At 47.6% G+C, this 20,671-nt stretch overlaps 1 protein-coding gene across 3 annotated transcripts in view; it reads left to right on the forward strand.

The window, feature by feature from the left end:
- LDLRAD3 (low density lipoprotein receptor class A domain containing 3) overlaps positions 1-20,671 on the forward strand; it is a 226,796-nt gene that overhangs the window by 23,422 nt on the left and 182,703 nt on the right. The window contains exon 1 of one of the 3 annotated variants that reach the window (XM_034645437.1): positions 4,907-5,059. The exons of 1 other annotated variant lie outside the window; for it this stretch is intronic. The gene's annotated coding sequence lies outside the window, so the exon portion shown is untranslated. Of the gene's footprint in view, positions 1-4,906; positions 5,060-16,093; positions 16,257-20,671 lie in introns of those variants that run through there. One more of the 3 variants, XM_019807237.2, reaches the window with a different exon arrangement.

Below are 20,671 nucleotides of genomic sequence, written 5' to 3' on the forward strand. Positions count from 1 at the left end.
CCTACCCCAAACCTGTGTGTGACAGTTTTGTCCTCCAGAATTGTGAGGGAATAAACCTCTATTATTGTAAGCCAGCCAGTGTGTGGCCACCTAGGCCTACAGCAATCCTAGGAAGTTCACACCCACTCTCTCTGACGGAGGCCAGGGAGGAATCCCCCAAAGGAACTGGAAGAAGCTAATGCAAAAACTGGGCTGGGCTGTTAAGCCACCACTGTCACAGACCCGTGTCCCACCCTGTAGAATTATTCTGGAAATTAGAAGTGAGGATATATACAAAGTGCCTTGCTTAGTCTCCACAGTGAAGGAAGTTTTCTTTATTATGGCGAAGGGTGCCCTGCGGTTCTCCTTAACCTTGCCAACGGGAGAGAGGGTGGTTGTGCCAGTTGGTTGTGCCAACTACTAATTCTAGTAGTTTGGAGATATTTCATGTCTAGGAATTTTGTGTGTGGCCCGTGAGGCTATCCCCCAGCTTTTCGGGTTATCTCCCCTGTTTGGTTGCATGGGGAAGAGGAGAAACAGTTTGTTGATTATGACGATTTTTTTCCCTGCTTGTTGAGAAATCTGCTGTCTTTTGGTGCTCATTAAGTACTTGAATTAGATCACTCCATTTTTGGGAAAATAGCATTACTCTCTAGTTTACCTAGAGATCTTGGGCTCCCCCCAAAGATGTTAGAAAAGGCTGTCACGCTCCTAATTGCCAAATAAACATTTCCAGCCCCATGTGCAGCAGACGTATTTGGCTAGTATTTATGCTGGTGGGGAAGAGAAAGAGTGTTTGTTGACTGTCTACAGTACACCAGGCAGTTTTGTGCAATCGGTTCGGTTGATTTCCCATGCTAGACCTGCAGGGTAAGTATTATTGCCTGGTTGATAGACTCTCTGGTGTGAAATGACATGTCCAGGGGCACATACTCAGTGGAGAGTCCTGTTCAAGTCAGTCTTGCCTTTTCTCTGAGGAAGTGGTGACATCGTAGCAAAATGTGTAAACCAGGTCATCTGGGCTAGTTTTGTTAGGTGAGAATTGGGTGCAGTGGGTTGTGGATGGGGAGAAAGTCTGTGCCCTCCCCTGGGACCCTCCCATCCAAGCTGACTGGGAGGCATCTCTGCAGAGCTCATTTCGAAAATCACTGTTCCTTACTTGATGCCTCCCTCACTCACCCTCTCTCCGATTCTGCAGATTGTCCATTGCATTTGTCCCTTCAGTTATCAGCCTGTAGCATTTCGAGGTTTTCATTTTAGATGAGTCAGGACTGTCGTGCGCTCCATCGAAGTGAGTGTTTCTGCAGAGTCCGTAAGTTGGCCTGCTGAGGTGGTGGAACTTTCTAGAGAATGGGATGGTAATGCTGAAAGTCTACACTGGGGCCTTTTCATGCTTGAGCCCCACTTAGACTCTGGGTCTTGGAAGGTAACCTGCTGCTTACTTATGGGGTATGCTCGTAAGGGTGTGTGTTAGAGAATTTATTAGTCAGAGTAGGATAGGCCTTTCCCCAATAGTTCATTGGTTTAACCTGTAGAAGCCTACTCTTCACTTACACAAAGACTCCGCCGGTGGGGGGGGAGGTAAAAACGGGAGGGGTTCCACTCCTCATGGTGACTTTATCCAGGGCCGATCAAGGCTCTCCCATCTCGAAGATTGGCGTAGCAGGGGATGAGTTTGCAGGAGCTGTCATGTGCTGCTGCTTCTGTTTCTCACCCTGAAAGTGATAGGAGTCACTTTTGCCCACATTGCATTGGCCCAAACTAGTCAGCCTGGGAAGTGGGGGCAGTGGGGCAGTGCAGATGGGGGTGGTGGTATAGGCGCCAAAGATGGAGGTGAGTACCACTCTTCATCACAGGTGGCACAGAGCACACCTGTTGATCATAGGTTCATTAAATCCAAGCATGTGCTCAGGTCCGTGTACTTGAGAAAAAAATGAAGACCTGGGCTCCTTAGAGTCAGGGGCTGTCTTTCTATAAATCTCTTACCAGACTCTCTTCCTCACGCTTCCTCAGCACTCAGCAAATGTTGGTGAAGTTGAATGCATGCGACATTTAAAATCTGGGTCTGATTGACAGTGCTGCTTGTCTTAGACATTGGGTTCGGCTCCACTCGGATCCAGGATGACCTCTTCTTAACCTGATTACATCTGCAAAGACCCTCCTTACAGGTACGTCACAGTCACAGGTACTGGAGGTCAGAACTTGAACTTATCTTTGGGGGTGGGGAGACGTAGTTCTACCCTCTACGGTAGAATAGGTGAAGGCTTAACACAGTATGTGCACGCAGTAGGCCTTCAATGCATAATAGTTTCCATCACTCTTCTCGAGAGAGTGTTTGGGAAAACCCACCCGGAACTTTCTAAGTGAATTTTGCTGTATTTTCAGACCTTTGAGGTTTATGGTATCAGTAAAACCAGAGCATTTTCTGTTGTTTTTTTGGTAACGCACAGCTTTTATTTGCTATATGATGTTCTTCTAGGGTATGTGTACGAGACGCCATGCATCTCAATTANGCGAGTTGGAGTTCTTTGGTCCTTCCGTCCTCACTTTTATTTCCTCAGCTTTTCTGGGTTGCCGTAATGAGTCCCATGTTTGGGGCCTCTTTTGTAAACTCTTTGAAGACGAGGACTGAATCTACCCTACATTGGACATATTGGGTGAAATAAAATGTACTATTAAAGTGAATTGTACTTGTTCCTTTTCACTTTCTGGCTACTAGAAACATTTAAGTTAAATATGTGGTGTGCCCTGTGTTTCCAGTAGACAGTGCTGGTTACAGCCTCCTCTTTCTGTCCATTTAGTTCCCTCTTTGGACCCACCTGGGTTGTATGGCTCGGTAGAGGGTTGGGGGCAGAGGTGGGCATGGGGTGCTCTGAGGGGCTAGCTTAGACCCCTGTAGTGAGGGAGGTATAGTGAGTTGAGTGGTGGCCCCTCAAAAGATTCACCTACCCCAAACCTGTGTGTGACAGTTTTGTCCTCCAGAATTGTGAGGGAATAAACCTCTATTATTGTAAGCCAGCCAGTGTGTGGCCACCTAGGCCTACAGCAATCCTAGGAAGTTCACACCCACTCTCTCTGACGGAGGCCAGGGAGGAATCCCCCAAAGGAACTGGAAGAAGCTAATGCAAAAACTGGGCTGGGCTGTTAAGCCACCACTGTCACAGACCCGTGTCCCACCCTGTAGAATTATTCTGGAAATTAGAAGTGAGGATATATACAAAGTGCCTTGCTTAGTCTCCACAGTGAAGGAAGTTTTCTTTATTATGGCGAAGGGTGCCCTGCGGTTCTCCTTAACCTTGCCAACGGGAGAGAGGGTGGTTGTGCCAGTTGGTTGTGCCAACTACTAATTCTAGTAGTTTGGAGATATTTCATGTCTAGGAATTTTGTGTGTGGCCCGTGAGGCTATCCCCCAGCTTTTCGGGTTATCTCCCCTGTTTGGTTGCATGGGGAAGAGGAGAAACAGTTTGTTGATTATGACGATTTTTTTCCCTGCTTGTTGAGAAATCTGCTGTCTTTTGGTGCTCATTAAGTACTTGAATTAGATCACTCCATTTTTGGGAAAATAGCATTACTCTCTAGTTTACCTAGAGATCTTGGGCTCCCCCCAAAGATGTTAGAAAAGGCTGTCACGCTCCTAATTGCCAAATAAACATTTCCAGCCCCATGTGCAGCAGACGTATTTGGCTAGTATTTATGCTGGTGGGGAAGAGAAAGAGTGTTTGTTGACTGTCTACAGTACACCAGGCAGTTTTGTGCAATCGGTTCGGTTGATTTCCCATGCTAGACCTGCAGGGTAAGTATTATTGCCTGGTTGATAGACTCTCTGGTGTGAAATGACATGTCCAGGGGCACATACTCAGTGGAGAGTCCTGTTCAAGTCAGTCTTGCCTTTTCTCTGAGGAAGTGGTGACATCGTAGCAAAATGTGTAAACCAGGTCATCTGGGCTAGTTTTGTTAGGTGAGAATTGGGTGCAGTGGGTTGTATGGGGAGAAAGTCTGTGCCCTCCCCTGGGACCCTCCCATCCAAGCTGACTGGGAGGCATCTCTGCAGAGCTCATTTCGAAAATCACTGTTCCTTACTTGATGCCTCCCTCACTCACCCTCTCTCCGATTCTGCAGATTGTCCATTGCATTTGTCCCTTCAGTTATCAGCCTGTAGCATTTCGAGGTTTTCATTTTAGATGAGTCAGGACTGTCGTGCGCTCCATCGAAGTGAGTGTTTCTGCAGAGTCCGTAAGTTGGCCTGCTGAGGTGGTGGAACTTTCTAGAGAATGGGATGAAAGTCTACACTGGGGCCTTTTCATGCTTGAGCCCCACTTAGACTCTGGGTCTTGGAAGGTAACCTGCTGCTTACTTATGGGGTATGCTCGTAAGGGTGTGTGTTAGAGAATTTATTAGTCAGAGTAGGATAGGCCTTTCCCCAATAGTTCATTGGTTTAACCTGTAGAAGCCTACTCTTCACTTACACAAAGACTCCGCCGGTGGGGGGGGAGGTAAAAACGGGAGGGGTTCCACTCCTCATGGTGACTTTATCCAGGGCCGATCAAGGCTCTCCCATCTCGAAGATTGGCGTAGCAGGGGATGAGTTTGCAGGAGCTGTCATGTGCTGCTGCTTCTGTTTCTCACCCTGAAAGTGATAGGAGTCACTTTTGCCCACATTGCATTGGCCCAAACTAGTCAGCCTGGGAAGTGGGGGCAGTGGGGCAGTGCAGATGGGGGTGGTGGTATAGGCGCCAAAGATGGAGGTGAGTACCACTCTTCATCACAGGTGGCACAGAGCACACCTGTTGATCATAGGTTCATTAAATCCAAGCATGTGCTCAGGTCCGTGTACTTGAGAAAAAAATGAAGACCTGGGCTCCTTAGAGTCAGGGGCTGTCTTTCTATAAATCTCTTACCAGACTCTCTTCCTCACGCTTCCTCAGCACTCAGCAAATGTTGGTGAAGTTGAATGCATGCGACATTTAAAATCTGGGTCTGATTGACAGTGCTGCTTGTCTTAGACATTGGGTTCGGCTCCACTCGGATCCAGGATGACCTCTTCTTAACCTGATTACATCTGCAAAGACCCTCCTTACAGGTACGTCACAGTCACAGGTACTGGAGGTCAGAACTTGAACTTATCTTTGGGGGTGGGGAGACGCAGTTCTACCCTCTACGGTAGAATAGGTGAAGGCTTAACACAGTATGTGCACGCAGTAGGCCTTCAATACATGATAGTTTCCATCACTCTTCTCGAGAGAGTGTTTGGGAAAACCCACCCGGAACTTTCTAACTGAATTTTGCTGTATTTTCAGACCTTTGAGGTTTATGGTATCAGTTAAACCAGAGCATTTTCTGTTGTTTTTTTGGTAACGCACAGCTTTTATTTGCTATATGATGTTCTTCTAGGGTATGTGTACGAGACGCCATGCATCTCAATTATGGAACAGGTTTGGCGTTTGGATTTTGAGTGACTAGCCCAGTGCTGTCGGTTTCCTTCGGGCACTTTTGTCTTGCTTAACGATGCAAAACAGAAAATGCACACAAATGGTTCCCCAAAATGAGGACTGTCGTTATTGCTTCTTTTACCTCTGGGGCCCCAAACTGCAGAAGCTTATTTACTGCAAGGCAATGAGGGCCCTAAATCTCCCGCCTCCATATATTACATTCTGTATTACACTCAAACATGGTGAAATTAATTGTGGCCAAGGCAGGGGAGACAGGAAAAACCTATAATGGTTTATCATATTTTGCAGGCTTTGTGAGGGCCATAAATTTAAGGCATATAGGAATTGTATTTATTCCTTAGATTTCACAGATTTGTCATGTACCCTTTCTCGGAGGATGACAAGCCCTTTAAGACAACAGAGTCTCGGATTTTGAAGCAGAGAGGGGGCAGCGATGGAGATGTCCCCGGTGTCCCAGATGACCACAGAGTCGTCCCTCTCAAGCTTCTTGTGTTACATGGCTGTTAATAGCTAAATTATTAATGCAGATTTGCTAGTGGAGGGAGCTGCTTTGAGTATGGCCTCTCCCCTGACATCAGCTCTTTTATAGCCTACCTTGTAGGAGTCATGTTTCATATGGAACAGTTTATAAATTGAGTAGTGTGTGTGTGTGTGTGTGTGTGTGTGTGTATTGGAAAGAGACTGCAGTGGCCTCTGACTATATCTGGTGAGTGCCTTGTGTCTGAAACCTTGTGATGTAGGAATTTACATCTTGGAATTCAGTCCAGCTTGGAGCTGGCTTAAACAAGAAAATTGACCTATTACTGAATTCTCCTGATGGTTCAGCAGCTTCTGTCGCCATGGAAATGCCCCTTGTCCCCCTCCTCCCCCCCGCCCCCAATCTGGACAGCGAAGTTGCATGTTCCAAGGGTAGAAAGTCTCTGAAATGTTAGGTTCTTCAAGATGATAGTGGAGCACTTTTGCCCACAGATTCCCTGGTGGCTGCATCAATAGGAATGCAGCTTTGATTTGATGATCTTTATTTTCTTTTCAAAGCAAAAGTTGATAGATTGATTTTAAAGAAAAATTATAGAACGATGTAGCTATCCGTTGGTAATCCCTGTAGCGCACTGGCATCAAACTTTGTTGACAGTGACCCAAAGAAACACATTTTTATGTCTGCACAAATATTTGTCCATGAATGGTCCATAGCTGTGTTATCCGTAATAGCCCCGAAGTGGTAACTACCCTGCTGTATTCAGTAGATGGATGTAAATAAATGTGGTCTATACATGCAATGGAATATTATGCAGCCATCAAAAGGGATGAAGTACTGATGTGTGTTACACCATGATCGAATCTTTAGAACATGATCCTAGGTGAACGAAGCCAAGCACAAAAGACCACATGTTGTATGATTTTGTTTATATGGAAGTGTCCAGAATAAGTCAATCTGTGGAGATGGAAGGTAGATGGGTGGTAGCCCAGGGCTGGGGTGAGGGTTTGAGAAGAGCTGGGGAGTGAATGCTAATGGGCATGTGGTTTCCTTTTGGGGTGATGAAATAGTCTAAAACTGGTGTGGTGATGGTTGTGTAACTAGTACACTAAACGCCAGCAAGTTGCATACTCGAAGTGGGTAAAATTGTATGGTATGTGAATTATGTATCAATCAAGCTGTTAAGAATCACATTTGCAGCACAAGCTAGATCATTTATATGAAGCTGAATCAAAACCCACTCTTTTGTGTCTGATACATTCTAGTTGATTCCAATCTATTCCATTGTGTTTCTTTAAAAAGTTGCTGGAGATGGGGCACCTGGGTGGCTCAGTCGTTAAGTGTCTGCCTTTGGCTCAGGGCGTGATCCCAGAGTCCTGGGATCGGNCCTATTCCATTGTGTTTCTTTAAAAAGTTGCTGGAGATGGGGCACCTGGGTGGCTCAGTTGTTAAGTGTCTGCCTTTGGCTCAGGGCGTGATCCCAGAGTCCTGGGATCGAGCCCCGCATCGGGCTCCTCTGCTGGGAGCCTGCTTCTTCCTCTCCCACTCCCCTTGTTTGTGTTGCCTCTCTCGCTGTCTGTCTTTCTCTGTGTCAAATAAATAAAATCTTTTTAAAAAAAAAGTTGCTGGAGATGACCCACCACATTGATTTTCCATAACCCTTACTTTTATAGATTCTTCTCCATTTTACTGATGGAAAACACTGAGTCCCAGAGCTTAAGAAGTGGGTGCAAGGTTATCCAGTATGTGTTAACAACTAAGTTGAGACTATAAGCTGTCTTCTGACACCCATGACAGCTGTGCTAGCCTAGAGGTCTTTTTAAAAGACTGAGCAGCACTTGGGGTTAAGAAAAGGTACTGGCAATGACTAGCCTCCTTGTAAACACCTTCACATGGAGTCCAGAGTGGTTAGGAAAGCTCACGACCTAGAGGAGGGCTGGTGGCATGGTTTTGCATCGAGCCCAGTATTCCGTTCACGGCACACCGCATGGCCACAGCGTAGGCAGGCGGCCCCACTTGTTTATTTTTCAAGCAAAGATGCTATTTTCTGAGCATTGCAGGGTAGAAACTTTAGAAGTTTCTAGCTGCCTGTTATTTAGACTACCTGGCTTCTAGTCCTTCTGCTGAAAGTTAAATTCAAGGTAGGGATGCATAGAAAATTGAGAAAATACCTATAGGAAATTAAGGAGAGAAGGGGAGCTGGTGTTTCCCTCCAGTTCGTGATTCAGTTTGTTGGTATCAGTGAATTGTCAGTGAACACGGCCTTGGCCAGAGACGCAGACAAAATTTTCCTGGAGTAGAGGATGGGGAAAGAGATAGGGGTTGGAGGTACCCCGAAGGGCCTGGTCAGTGTGTGGGCTTGCCCTGCATTCTCTAGAGGGTTCATTTCTGAGGCCCTAGGAGCCGATTGAGACTTGCTCTTGCCTCCTGTGTCTGTCGGAGGCCATTTCTTGGCCGGGGCTTTTTTTTTCACTACGTTTTGCTCAACATTTGGACAGAACACTGTACCTCCTTGGTTAATTATTTGCATAAATATTTGCTTCTTCCCAGCAGGGCCATTTCCTGTGTTAAAAAGACTCACGTGGATCTAAAGGTTTTCTTTTCTTCTTCCCATTATGAATGTCATGCTGGTCCAAGGGGCCCAGCGTCAGGAACAGAAAATCTCACGTGCACTCAGGGGTTGGAGGTGGGTGGAGGAGTGGCCTGGCCTTCCAGAGGACTGGCCTTCAGCAGGGCTCCTTGGGGCCCTCTTGGTGCGTAGATGGGAGATCCACCATTGGCTGGGTTTCGGGACAACAGCCAGAGGCCCCTGTGAATGGTGGCAGTGTGGGGTGGAGCTCTGTTTCTTGACCAAGAACTGACGTCCTTCTGTGCCTGATTGAGAAAGCCAGGGGCTAGGAGCACAGCAAAGGCAATGAGAGCAGCAGATATAAATAATAGGTAACAAAACAGTAATGGTTAATTTTTGTTGGCGTCAAGTCTCTTGTGAACTGTGGACCTTCTATTTTTTTTTTTAAAGATGTCTTTATTTATTTTAGAGAGGGAGAGTGCGTGTGCACGTACAAGATTTGGGGGAAGGGCAGGGGGAGAGGGAGAAGTAGACTTCCCCCTGCTGAGTGTGGAGCCCAACACGGGGCTCGATCCCACGACCCTGAGAGATCATGACCTGAACTGAAACCAAGAGTCAGGCGCTCAACCAGCTGAGCCACCCAGGTTCTCAGAAGAGAGGCCAAGATGGTCCCAGCTCTGGCAGACCTGCCTCCAGGCCCAGCCCTGCCATCTGCTCCCGTGGAACCTTGGGAATGTAACATCTCCCCTCCCAAACCTCAGTTTCTCTAGCACACGCGGACCGTGTATGTTCGCCTCGGGGGATGGCGGGCACCAGGCTCAGCACGTCATGTACGGAATGGCCTGTATGTCCACGCTCAGAAATGATGGCTATGTTTCTGGTTGGGTGGCACCTTTCCTTGTTCCCATTGGACAGATTGGCATGCTGAGGCACAAGTGGGTTGTGCAGCTTGCACCAGACTCTGGACCTCTTCGTTTACCGCTGTATTTTCCTTGCGGCTCATCTGATGGGGACGGGTTGAGCTTGGGGAAGACACCTGGCTGCCTCTTCAGATTTCCGGTCTCGCCGAAGGGAATCGACTCTCCCAGGTGACCTCAAGGGTGTTGCCCAGAGGAGGGCTGTCCCACAGCGTGGCCCTCCCTTCCCTCTTCCTCTATTCCGGGCACTGCCAAGGCCGAGGAGGTGTTTTCCACTGCCCTTTTGAACTGAAGGACTCAGCTGATTTCTGATTGTGCAAATTCCTTTGTCTTCCTGTTTCAGAATGTGTGAGCCTCGTGTTTGTCCCATCTGTTGGAGATTATCATCTGTGGTGGCAGATAAAGGCCCTTTCCCTCCCTCCCTCTTCTTTGATGCTGGCAAACGTTCCTCGGGGCTAATAAGTATTGGATGTGCCCAAGAAACAGAATAAACACATTTAATACTAGATTGATTCTCTGAGGCCTTCCTGCCCGGTCTCCTCTGGGCCAGAGCGTATTCACTCTTTGTTGGGCTTGTGTGCTCAACTAGGCGAGATCAGAGAGAGCCTGGTGGACAAGATGATTAAAAACAAAACAAAAACAATCCTGGAATGAACCTCTGGAGAGGATTGTCCTGGATTCTCTGGGAGAATACCCTCCGTGGGTCCAGGGAGGTGGAAGGTGGGGGCCCGGGAGCCTGTGGCTTGTTCGTGAAGGCTGCGGTCCTCTGACTGGGGCCTCGGTGCAACGGCTCAAGGAACCCCACGGACTCAGTGTGGTAGTAGTAATAGCGGTTTAAAGCAGGCTCATTACTGGGCCAGTTATTGCTTTTGTTCAGAATGGCCCATCTAAGTCAGGGCTTATTAAATACAGCAATTTAACTGACACTTAGCGTCTTTAGGGAGATAAATTATCCTTTGGCCTGGTCACCTCCACTTTGAAATTTGATCAGCGGTACGAGCCCGGGGAGAGTAGTTCAGGCCGATGCGTGTGCTCACGGAAGCCCGCGTTTCAGTCAGTCGTTCGGCACGCATTTAATGAGGACCTACTCTGTACCTGACACCCTGGAAAGCCCTGGATATTTGATGAAAATGGAGATGACGTGGGCCCTGCTTTTCAGGTGCTCCCAGCTTTCATTCGGCCACGGAACAGTGAGTGGGCACGATTGTGTGCAGAGCCCCGTGCTTCCGTCGTGCAGGAGACACAATAGTGGCGGAACATGCGTACCGCCGGGCCTTACCCTTTCATGCAGAGGGCCACTGTGGAGTCCGTTTACCAGGTTCCGCCTGGACCCGAGTGAGCATTCCAAGAGAGGTGCAGAGAGTGCTGTGTGCCCGGAGGAGGGAGCGAGTAGTTCGCTGGCTGGATTGAGGGAGGCTTTATGGCAGAAGTGACATCTACTGATCCTTGAAGGAGGGCCTCCCTGATGGCAGGAGCTGGAGGCAGGGCTACTCCTCTGGGGCCTGGACTGGAGCCAGAAGCCTCTCCAGACCGAGGCTGCCCCTTCGCTCATCTGTCTTGACACCTGCTCAGTTGCCGCCAGATGTTCTCAGCTTCTCTTTGCATGCCCGCCGTGTTCTCCTCCTACCCCGCTCCTGCCTCCAGGCTTCGTGTGCACACCATCCCAGCGCCCTCTCCCTCCTCCTCTTCCAGCTTAGCTCCCGTGGCTCACTGGCTAGCGTGGGCCCTACTCCTAAAGACCCTAAGGGAAGAATTTGGGGCCACCTGTTCATCTTTTCTGGGCATGCTTTGCGTGCCCCTGGCCCCTGGCAATGACTTCTTGGATGCAGCCCCTTTTGGGTTCAGGCAGCTGTGGTCAGGGTCCAGCACAAGCGACAGCGGTGACCCAACTCATCAGGGGCCCTGGGCACAGCAGCAGCTCGGAAAGGTGAGTCATATGTCCTGCGGGTCAGCATCGTGGCTCAAGAGAAGGTCTCCGTATGTGCCTGCAGAGACGTGTGAGGGTGTTCACTGCGGTCCTGTTTGCAGTCGTGAAACCTTGGAAACAGCCTTATTGACCATTTAAGGAGACTGAGTAAATAATAGATGTACCATTGTAAAGTGGAGTGCTGTCTAGCAACTAAAATGAATAGACTAGGTCTCCACACACTGATGTGGGTAAATCTCTAAAGAACTTTAGAGCGGTAAAGAGGAAAGATCTATGATATGGGCCACTTGAGTTTATTTTAAAACCTCAAACTCTGTCCATTTCGTATATATGTATATAGTGTATGTATGTACCACATTCTATACGTGCATCTGTCCATATGTTATATATAGGTGTATGTATAAATATATTGTATATATATAAAATGCACACATGCAATTGAATTATGCATGTGTGGTAAAAGTAGAAAACAGAAGATACACACCAGGATTGTCGTTATTACCTCTGGGATGGTAATTGGGAGGGGCCTTTCAACTGTCCATCTCAGTAGTGTTTTATTCCTTAAGAAAGATGAAGCATGGCAAAATATTAGTATTTGTGAATTTGGGGGTCGGGGTATTTGAGTCTACTGTGTTGAAATCTCTACTTCTTTATATGTTTGAAATATTTCATACCGTTAAAAAGCATGTTTAGAGAACAGGTGATTGTGTGGGGTGTCTGGAACGTAGCTTGCAAGGGAGAATATTCTGGGTGAAACAAGTAGAAAAGTAGGTGGAATCTCAGTCAAGTAGACCCAGAGTCTTGTAGCCAGCGGGGTTCTGGATATAGGAGCTGGGGGGAGACATGGTGTGTGGACAGTGATGTGATCAGGCTTCAGTGGGAAGAGTCTCTGTGGGGAAGAGCTTGGGGGCCCAGCACTTGGGTAGAAAGCTGCCATAACGGTTCAGTCAGAGTGGGGAAGGGTCAGATACAGGAGGGAAGGAAGGATGACTCAGATAGCCTTGAGGTGAAGCAGCAGGACCTGGTAAAGTCAGGATGGGGACGATCCCATTCTAGTGGAGCCCTTGCCTCTCTGAGGGAGTCTTGGCTGCTGTCTCAGTAGAACTGGTTTACCCAGACCGCAGGGCTGCATGTCCTAGCAGTTCAGTGGGACCTTCTCTGTCAGGAACGTGCCCGGAAAAGCAGATGATGGAAGGAGAGCTTGGAGAAAACAATGACTCTGAGGAGAAGGTGATTGTCTCCCAGAGTCTGACCAGTCAGGTATTAAATCCATAATGTTCTGAGGTGTGAGTGTCATGTTGACACGTGCTCACAATGAGAAGTACCTGTCGTATTTCCAAGGCACACGCTCGAGGCCACTACCACGGAAAGGTTCTGTGGAGGAAGTCTTTAAATAATAAGCTCTATGTATGCATTACCGTGCACTGTCTTTATCCAAAAATATCTTTTAATCCAATTATTGGGTGGAAGTGGTCTCTTGAGAGCCAAAGTGCAGCCTCCTTTGTATGACAGATGAGCTCTGGGGTAGCCTCTGTCCCCATTACAGTTGTGAAGAATCTTCTCTCAGGGAGACCTCCAAAAAAAAAAAATTGTGAGAAATAACTTTTATTGCTATTGTTCCTGTTACTTCTTGTTGAAAATTTAGTTAACTGGGAAGAAGAAAATAAAAATCATCACTAATCCTACCCTTCAGAAAAAATTTGGCCTAGCAACCTTTTGGACACATTACACGTGTGAGTACAGTTTTTAAACTTTCTGTTTCCATTTTACATGTGCTGAACCTTTTTCTGTTCATTAAAACACTTCTCTTTGAGTGTATCCTCAGTCTTCTCTACCCCAACTCTGTTGTTCCATATCATTTTTATTCACTTGATTTCTGTGGTCTGTATTATGAAAGCTGTAGTCCTCTTCGATATTTGTATCCCAACTTAGGATGGTGATTCTTTTTTTTTTTTTTTTCAAGATTTTATTTATTTATTTGACAGAGAGAGAGAGAGAGAGAGCAAGAGAGGGAACACAAGCAGGGGGAGTGGGAGAGGAAGAAGCAGGCTCCCAGCGGAGCAGGGAGTCCAATGCGGGGCTCGATCCCAGGACCCTGGGATCAGGCCCTGAGCTGAAGGCAGACGCTTAACGACTGAGCCACCCAGGTGCCCCTAGGATGGTGATTCTAACCTGAGCTGATTGCTCACAAGCACCCCGTGTGGCGCCCCTTGACTGGGCTGCCCCTCGACTGGGCTGCCCCTCCTTGAGGGAAGATGCTTCCACAGCCCCCCCACCACTCGTTCTTCCATGCCAGATGTAATAACTATGTTGCATTCTGTCCAGTAGACGTTCCATAATTTAGTGCCCTGATTTGGGGCATTTGTATTGTTTCCAAGTTTTCATTTATTTGAAACGTCACTTGTGGATAGCGTGTTTGTAGCTGTTATTCGTGCACATCTAGTCCTTTCTTTAGATTAACAAAATTCCCAGAATTTCCCCACCCATGCGTGCCCCTCAGCATCGAATGGGCTGGAGTGGAGAGAGTTGCCGTAGACGGGATCCAATGGACAGGGCCCCGGAGCTTACTGCCTTGTGCCTATGTTGCCGTTGTCATCCTGCATCATCCTTACAATTCCGTTAACGACGAGAGTCACGGCTGGTACCACGTTATTCTGTTAGTGCTTACTGCCCTGACCAGGGGGGCATTTCCAAGAGCTCCATTGATAACCCTCCCTTAGCATCATCTCCTCCCTCCCCAATTTTTTAAAAAGCTCTGGCTCTTTGTCTTAGCACCCACCCTGGGTCATATTGGGTTTTCCAATCCAGGCATCAGGCCTCTCCCAGACTGGAGAAGGTCCCCCAGAATCTTACCTAGCTGCAGGGCAGTAAGACTCACCTCAGGAGTTCAGAACTGTTGTTCCAGATAAATGGCTTTCCTGTGATTTTTATCTTGGCTTGCGTGGGTGCCTCCCACTTTTTAGTAGAAATGAATGAGAGAGCGACCACCTAAGTAATAAGGTGGTATTTGTACAACAGAGGCTCACCGTTCTACTACATATTTATTAATGTAAGGACAAACATTTCCTATCCAAGTGTGTCAGTTTTACTCATTAGCCTTCTGGTGCAGTGTAACCTTGCACGTGTTATTAGGTTACCGTACACATTTTTGTTAGGTAAAGCCATGCACAGTTCCAATTATGACAAAGAATGTGCAATTTCCTGGAGTCAGGATTGAGGTCATGACCTTGAGTGCTCCGGAATTCCAAGTTTAATTAATCCACCAAATGATGATTACTGAGAGGAAATGTCCTATCAATATTAGATGCGACAAGATGCGGGTCTGGCTGTGACAAGTCACTTTTCTGAAGGCCCGGTCTTAATGTATCTGGTCAGGTGGGGCAGTGTCTCCTCTCCGATTGAGCGCGTGTCTCTGGAAGCCAGCCATGGTCACTTCCAGATCCCTTTTCTGTGGAAGTGTAGACTGCATGCAGATCTTAGGGAACTCACGGGTTGCTTTCCCCCAGTACTATCTGCATTTTCTCAGCCTTGCTTTCCCGCTACAGTGGAATCCCTCAATCAGGAAACCAGTGAGCTTTCCAAGCTGGCTGGTGTCAGAGAGATTTCATTTTACAATAAAAAGAGTCCTGCCTCATCCTGCTTCTTGGAAGGAATGGGCTGTGTTTGGTGCTTTTGTCTTTTGTCTGAGAAGTCACACTTGGGGAGGGAGCCATCATCTCAGTTCTGGTTCTGATCACATAGCCTTCCTTTGGCTGGAGAGGGGAGGACCCTTGATTAGAGTCCAGGTACATTGTGGCCATTGAGAGCAAGCTCATTCCAGGAAAGCAGAAGGACAAATGCATACCGAGTAACTTAAACAAAAACCTGCTACTAGCATCTACTATAGCTGTGCCTTGGAAACGGCCGGCTCACTCCCCATCCCGCTGGAGGTATGGGCTCAGGGCCCCTGTGGGCAGTACCATTTCACATTCTTCTAGCTCCAGCACTTTGGTCCTTTTTCTCCCTGAAGCATGTAGGCTGCGTAGTTACTGGATTTACAGTGAACTCCAATGAGGACGAGGATCTTCATTTAGAGGCAAGTCTTGAACTTAGGAGCTGTTCTAGACGGGATACATTTTTGGCTCTGCTCCTTAGGAGCTGGACGATCTTGACTTTTCCTGGCCTTGGTTTCTCATGGATGCAGTTGAGAGGATGGGACAGCTCCCAGAGTTGTTCCAAGAATTAAACGGAATAGCCCCTGTGAAGGCACCGAGCTGTGTGCCCATCGGAGGCACTGAGTGAACGGGTGGTGTTTTCTCCTTCCCCCAGAGCCCCGACAAGCCTCTGCGGCAGCTCCTGGGTTGCAGAGCAGGACTTTGAGAGTCACACAGACCTGGTGCCACGACTTTCTGATTATGTGTGACCTTGGGCAAGGTATTTCACTTTCTGAGCCTCAGTTTCCCTCCTCCGTAAAGTTGGCACTAGCTCCTTCCTGCATCGTGTGGCTGCCGTGACGGATCAGTGAAAATGCAGGTTTTGCACACTCGGATCCCTCCCTGGCACGTAGGCAGCGCTCTGTTACACGAGGTGAAATCTAATGGGCCCGTGGGTCCAGCCCTCACTCTGGGCTGCATCTGCCCTGCTGCACCTGATGCGCGTTCTTCTTGCAGGGAAAGCAGCCCTTTTATTGCAAGAGGAAGGAAGCTGCTGCCCTTACATCACCGGCGTGTTCAGTTTTCAGCTCTACCGTTCCCCTATTTGTGTCTCGATTCGGGTCAGTCCATTTTCAACTCACACAGTGGGCTTTCAGGGACTCCCTCTCCATCTGCGGGGAGAACGTTAACAATTCCGATTCCAGGAGCTTTAGAAAAGTCTCACCTCCCCAGCAGGCATTATTTATTTATGCTTTAATCTTCGTAGATTACTCTGAGTTGCTCTCAAGCTCTCCTGAAAGCCTCTGGTAAGTGGAAATAGTGCACGCACCCAGGGTGATTAATGCACTTTCTACGAGCAAGGGAACATGTAATTTGCAGGAATGTGTGTCAGGACCCACCCTGCTAAATTTATACCCTGTAATTTGCAACGTTAGCTGGCACCACATTGGCAGAATGGTGAGTCTAGCCTACCTGCTTTGCAATTATATCTGCTGGCCGGTGTTGCAAGATTGAGTAACTGGAGATCTCAATCATTTAAGTAAATTAGAACCGGCTCTTGGGACCCATCTGAGATCACCCTCTGGTAGAAGAGGCTGGTTAATGATGTTTCCTTTGTACCAACTTGAGATCCTCTGATGAGGGCAAGGAAGGAAAGAGGCCAAGACACAAGTCTTCAGGCTTCCCTGGGTGTGGGCAGACCGCAGGCCGTGGGAAGGCTTCTCCACGGCAGTACTTCCCCCCCACCCCGGCCCGACGGGCCTCTGGAAAAGAGAAACACAAAACTAATATAACAGAAATGATTTTATGGTCTGTTTTATGAGCTGCATCAGCCCTAATAATCAGCTCTGGGGAGAGTCTTGTTAGTTCTTAAAACTGGAAGTCACTTCACAGCCTCTGCAGACCAGTGATTTTTGTAAAAATCCTCATAAATTTTCTTTTTTGGGGGAAACCTGCAGGAGAATCTTGTAGGCGGACATGGAGGCTGCTTGTTCTATGGGGTGCTGGGAGGAGGGTGTGAGCCAACTGGGTTTTCCCATGGTCATGTTTTTGTGGCCGGATGAAAAGAGTCCGGCAGAAGACAAAATGAATTGTAGGCAGACTTGGCCCTGGTAGAAAGCCCAGATCCTCAATTACCCATGTGACCTTGGGCAGATAGTTAACCTCCCCGAGCAGCCTTTCCTCATTTGTGAAATGGAGCTAATGATTCCTTTGATTAAAGCTGTTATAAATATTAGATGTTTGTAAAGGCATCTGGCGCACGAAGAACACTCAATAAATGGTAATTATCATCAGTGCCGTTTATATTCGGGGAGGACATATTATTTATCAGTTGTAAAGAACGCGTGGCTACACAGACCAGGCAGGATCGGTAAACAAATTGGGTAGAATCCTTGATTCTCTCAAAAAGCCATTTGTGTGTCTGCCCTGAAGTCCGAAAACGTGGGTCGGATCAAGCCAGGGCTGTCGATGGGAGGTGGGCTTGGTGCTAAAGAAAAGCCTCCCTCTTCCCAAGTCCAGGGTGCATTGCGGAGCGTGGGATTCCCATCAGGCCTTGGGACCGCCTCAAGGCTTAAGAAGTATAAGGACGACTAGAGAATCTGGAGAGAGAGAGATTCTTTCCCCCAGGAGCTGGTTGAGCTCAGGGGCCAGAGCTTAAAATGCTTCCGTTGCAGGACACCTGGGTGGCAGTTACTTGAGCGTCTTGACGCTTGGCTTCGGCTCAAGTCGTGCTCTCAGGGTCCTGAGCGCAATCACAGCTCAGCACGAGTCTGCGTGTCCCTCTCCTGGTGGCCCTCCCCTCCTCAAATACGTTAATAAATAAATAATCTTAAAATAAAGAAAAAGAAATAAATGCTCCTCTGGCACGATTGGGTTTGCAGATCCGTGGCCCATTCTGCAGGGATCCCAGTACTGTGGGGTGAGAGATGCGGGGTGAATGTGCTCTGTGTGTGCCCATGCACGTGTGGGGCGCCCGTGCCCTGTGGGTGTGTGCCTGCGTGCCTGGGTCTCCTCCTACTGAACATTTATGGGCTGGTGGACTGCAACTGGGAAAGGCCTGGGTTTAACTGGCTTGGTATTAATAAGCATGTTGCAGAGAATTGAGGCCTTTGTTTTGTCTCCCTAAGACATGAATCCCTTCTTACTCGCTGCGTTTCTGTAGGAAACTGTGCTGTATGCGGAAGTACTGCTCTATTTTCCTTGTAGGCTTTCCAGCTTGGACTTCTATTTCCACTGAGGCCTTGTTTTTAAAAACATGTTTTTACAGTAGAACTACAACTGTGGAGATTACAGCGGTCTCTTACCACTTTGGTTATGAAAATAGTGTATGTAGTGATTTTATTTCTTTTAATCGACCATTCTCTCGCCTGCCTTTTGCTCCACGTGGAGCTGTGCCAGATAGCTCCCTCCATTGTATTTTTTTCTGCCTTCTCCAGGAGTCTGAGATCAACACCTAAGTACGCACCTTCGTTTTCCTCCTGCTTCCTGGTACCCGGTGAAAGCGATCTTGTGCTGTTCTAACGCCTGTCCTTCTCCCACATGCTGTCCGTGGTGGCTTTTCTACATTTTTCTTCCTGGAACTTTCCTGGAGAGCTCGTTTCCGTATCCTGGCATCACTTCCTAGGATCCACATCCCTTTTCTGCCCTGAGATGGACCTTTTTGTTTCATTAAAATTAAATGTTTCCAGACTCCAGGTTAGGTCCATGGGTTTGGGAACAGTCCTTATCGGCAAGACCTATGATGAATTCTCCTTGCAGGATTTTGTGGACTGTCTTGGTCTCTTGGCTGAAAAGAAGGCTAAGAAAAAAGTACACAAGACAGTCCTGTGGCATTTTTTTCACTCACCTCCCTGAAAAAAAAAATCAGTTTCCAGTACAACAGAGATGGATGTCCCCCCCTCCCCCCACCGCTAAAGGGTTCTTTCAAAAGGGGTAAAGGTGGAATTGGAGGGTGAAATGAAGCTCTTTGGAAAGGACGGCTCCCCGCCCTGTTATAACCCCTGTGTGGACCCTCATGAGTGGGTTTGGTGCTGTTAAATGCAAATTCCATTTGTTCTGTTATTGATTTGCTTCCAGAACATAGCAGAAATTTAATCCATGCAGAAAACGCTATGAGTCACTAGTCTCCTGCAGGAGCCCCTTTGTTATTATTATTATTACGGAAAGGAGCACATCAAAAGTCAGGTCTAGGAAAACATAGTTTTTGAAAAGCTTGTTTTATTTGTCTTATGAAGCACTTATTTTCCGGAAATCAGTAACCAAGATCAGGAATTTTCCAGCACATACCCACCAATTCCAATCTGATTCTACTCCTTGCTTTTTTTTTTTTTAATCTGTGTTTGTTGCCTCTGGGGTTTTGAAGATTTGAAGGAAACTGGTCAGAATTATGTACGGAGTGCTTAGCTTCAGAATATACCGCGAGCGTAGGCGATGGAAGGATGTCCTCCACGCGGGTGTGTTTGTGTCTGGGTGATGCGAATGCGCAAATTTGAAGCCCAGTGTAACTTCCTTTATTGCTTATTGCATTTTGGGATTGCCTGCCCCGTGCTCCAGTGGTGCAGGCTAAGGAAATGCAAACAAAGTGCACCATTAGCCTGAGCAAAACATATAACTAGGACAGCGGATGTGCTGCCAAAAATACCATCTGCTGTTTTCTAGAGCCAGAGATTGATGACTTGGGTTGTCTCCTCCTTCAGCAAATAGTCAGAGAGACTCAATGTATTTATTTATTTAACTTTGACCAGTCTTTCGTAATATTTCTTGTTAGAAAGGGGACAACTGTTGGCGTTAGTAAATTAAGGCCCATCTCTTTGATTCACAAATAGATGCCTCAACCTTTCCAGTAGCTTCCCAGCCAGATTTTCTTACCGTCTCCTCTACCCCGGTGTCTTTCTGTGTGGGGCTGTCAGGTTAACCTACGTGAAGTATTCCTCGCCTCATGTCACTCCTCTGCTCAAACACTTGCTGTTGGGGCGCCTAGCTGGCTCAGTCAGCAGAGCATGCAACTCTTGATCTTGGGGTCGTGAGTTCAAGTCCCACGTTGGGCGTAGAGATTACTTCGTAATAATAAACAAACAGCTGTTGCTGTTGGTTTCTCATTGTGTGCAAAGTGAAGTCTGAACTCCACAGCCTGGCTTTTAAAGCTTTTTTCAGACTTCTTTCCCTCGTTCCTCTTTGTGACTGCTGGCTTTCCTGCCTCTCCTTAGCTTCATGTTTTGTTGGGAATGCAGGTCTACGTTTAACCCACCCTGCAGAGCCAGCCTGGCTGAAAACTGCTGTGCAGCATTCCACAATGCCTTCCTGGAATAAATTTTTCCCTCCTTAGTGATTCCTACTTCCCACTCTCTACTCTTTTCTCACGCCATTAATAACCACGTTTTATAATTATGGCGAATTCGGTGCACGCTCCTCTCTTCTGGTCAGCTGTAGGCTTTGAATGTGCTCCGGTCTTGTACTTGCCACAATCTGAAGTATGTTAGGTGCTCAGTAAGTTCTTTTTGGGTGAGTGAATGCATCAGATAATTGAATGGATGCTTACCACAAAACAGCACGCAGCAGATAACGCATCGATATTAAATAGAAGTATCTTGTTCCGCGGACCCAGTGCGGTGGCTCAGTTTCATTGTCAGAACATCAGCTCAGGCAGTTTGGCGGTGAGAACACAGCAGTTGCCCGGTTTTGGATTGGGTGGCTCTCCCACGCTTCAGACATATAATTGTTA

Source organism: Ailuropoda melanoleuca, chromosome 16, assembly GCF_002007445.2.
Source record: "Ailuropoda melanoleuca isolate Jingjing chromosome 16, ASM200744v2, whole genome shotgun sequence".
Taxonomy (NCBI): domain Eukaryota; kingdom Metazoa; phylum Chordata; class Mammalia; order Carnivora; family Ursidae; genus Ailuropoda; species Ailuropoda melanoleuca.